The sequence below is a fragment of the Salvelinus namaycush genome, unplaced genomic scaffold, assembly GCF_016432855.1.
Source record: "Salvelinus namaycush isolate Seneca unplaced genomic scaffold, SaNama_1.0 Scaffold151, whole genome shotgun sequence".
NCBI classification, from domain to species: Eukaryota; Metazoa; Chordata; class Actinopteri; order Salmoniformes; family Salmonidae; genus Salvelinus; species Salvelinus namaycush.
In genome coordinates, this window is record NW_024058242.1 from 213,117 (window position 1) to 215,998 (window position 2,882).

The following is a 2,882-nucleotide window of genomic DNA, read 5'->3' on the forward strand; positions in this document are numbered from 1 at the left end:
GCAAGCAGCAGCCTACGGGTGCGGTACACTCTCTCTCACACATTTCTCCTCAGAGGAGCACATGAACTGAGTGCATTACTGATGCTTGAGGCGTAACACTGGAGCTCTAAGAATAATATCTCCAGTAAATGTTTAACCGTGTGCCACTGTATCCTGCTTCTCCTTCCATGTCTTATTCTGGTTGTTCCGTTTGTCCCATTTGTCCCGTTTGTCCCGTTTGTCCCGTTTGTCCTGTGGTGATAGCATAAGTTAGGACTGCATTCCACTCACATTCAATAGGTAATTATACCCTTTCAGCGGGACACTTTTCTCCCACTCCTAAAATCCCTTTTTTTATATCAAATCATGACAACTGTTTGTGCTCTCTTATGCCTCCAGCAAGATATGGTCTTCCATTGGAAAAGAGAAAAAATTATTATCTGTTCAAAGGAGGTTTTCTGTTAGTTTTGTATGTGTTAGTTGGTCAGGACGTGAGTTTGGGTGGGCAGTCTATGTTTTCTGTTTCTATGTTGGTTTAAAGGGTGACCTGATATGGCTCTCAATTAGAGGCAGGTGGTTGTCATTTCCTCTGATTGAGAGTCATATTAAGGTAGGTGTTTTCACACTGTTTGTTGTGGGTGGTTGTCTTCCGTGTCTGTGTATGTTGCGCCACACGGGACTGTTTCGGTATGTTTGTTCGTTCGGTTTTTGTGTAGTCTGTTTTCCCGGTTCGTGCGTTCTTCGTGTTACATGTAAGTTCTTACGTTCAGGTCAGTCTACATCGTTTATTGTTGTCTCCAGAGCCCTGTACGCACTGTTCCTTCTCCCCGTACTCGTCCTGATGTGCGTGCACTCAGCCCGGTGCCACCAGTGCCGGTACCACGCACCAGGCCTATAGTGCGCTTCGAGAGGTCAGTGTGCCCTGTCCCTGCTCCCCGCACTAGGCTTGAAGTGCGTGTCTCCAGTCCGGTGCCTCCAGTTCCGGCACCACGTACCAGGCCTACAGTGCGTCTCAGCCGGCCAGAGTCTGCCGTCTGCCCAACGGCGCCTGAACTGTCCGTCTGCCAAGCGCCGCATGAACTGCCCGTCTGTATTGAGCCTTCAAAGCCGCCCGTCTGCCATGAGCCTGCAAAGCCGCCCGTCTGCCATGAGCCTACAGAGCCTTCCGCCAGACAGGAGCCGCTAGAGCCTTCCGCCAGACAGGAGCCGCTAGAGCCTTCCGCCAGACAGGAGCAGCCAAAGCCTTCCGCCAGACAGGATCAGCCAGAGTCATCCGTCTCCGCAGCGCCATCTGAGCCATCCGTCTCCGCAGCGCCATCTGAGCCATCCGTCTCCTCAGCGCCATCTGAGCCATCCGTCTCCTCAGCGCCGTCTGAGCCATCCGTCTCCCCAGCGCCGTCTGAGCCATCCGTCTCCCCAGCGCCGTCTGAGCCATCCGTCTGTCCCGAGCCATTAGAGCCGCCCGTCTGTCCCGAGCCGTCAGAGCCGTTAGTCAGTCAGGAGCCGCTAGAGCCATTCGTCAGTCAGGATCTGCCAGAGCCGCCAACCAGACAGGATCTGCCAGAGCCGCCAACCAGACAGGATCTGCCAGAGCCGCCAACCAGACAGGATCTGCCAGAGCCGCCAACCAGACAGGATCTGCCAGAGCCGCCAACCAGACAGGATCTGCCAGAGCAGCCAACCAGACAGGATCTGCCAGAGCCGTCAGCGAGCCATGAGCGTCCAGAGCCGTCAGCCAGCCATGAGCGTCCAGAGCCGTCAGCCAGTCATGAGCTGCCCCTCAGCCCAGAGCGGCCATTTATCCAGAACTGCCCCTCAGTCCAGAGCTGTCTCTCTGTCCGGAGCTGCCCTTCAGTCCGGAGTTGCCCCTCTATCCTGAGCTACCTCTCTATTCTGACCTACCTCTCTGTCCTGTGCTATATCTCTGTCCTGAGCTACCTTATCCCGGTGCTGCCCCTTATATTAAGGTTACCATTAAAATTAAGTGGGTGTAAGATGAGGGTGGTCATTCTAAGGGGGAGACGTAAGCTGGGATTGACTATGGTGGGGTGGGGACCTCGCCCAGAGCCTGAGCCACCACCGTGGTCAGATGCCCACCCAGACCCTCCCCTAGACTTTGTGCTGGTGCGCCCGGTGTTCGCACCTTGAGGGGGGGGTTATGTCACGTTCCTGACCTGTTTTCTGTTAGTTTTGTATGTGTTAGTTGGTCAGGACGTGAGTTTGGGTGGGCAGTCTATGTTTTCTGTTTCTATGTTGGTTTAAAGGGTGACCTGATATGGCTCTCAATTAGAGGCAGGTGGTTGTCATTTCCTCTGATTGAGAGTCATATTAAGGTAGGTGTTTTCACACTGTTTGTTGTGGGTGGTTGTCTTCCGTGTCTGTGTATGTTGCGCCACACGGGACTGTTTCGGTATGTTTGTTCGTTCGGTTTTTGTGTAGTCTGTTTTCCCGGTTCGTGCGTTCTTCGTGTTACATGTAAGTTCTTACGTTCAGGTCAGTCTACATCGTTTATTGTTTTGTTAGTTAGTCAAGTATAGTTTGTTTTCGTCTTGTTTAAATAAATATCATGTCATATCACAACGCTGCGCCTTGGTCGAATCACTACTCCTCCTCTTCGTATGAAGAGGAGGAGGAACACCGTTACAGGAGGAGCTATATACAGTACTCACCGGAATACTGAAAAAAAAAAAAATTACCACAGTCTCTCCAATGGTTGTAGTTTCACAAATGTTTTTTCTCAATTTGCGATATATCGTGTGGGTTTTTAAAGCACTATTTCTCAGTTACTTGTAACCAGAATGTTATCATCCAAACTAAAGTGGGCCACTTTCCAGCACCTTAGTGTTGTCCCCATGGTATGTTACAGCATCTCTAACACCGGTGCATTATTATGTCCCATCTCC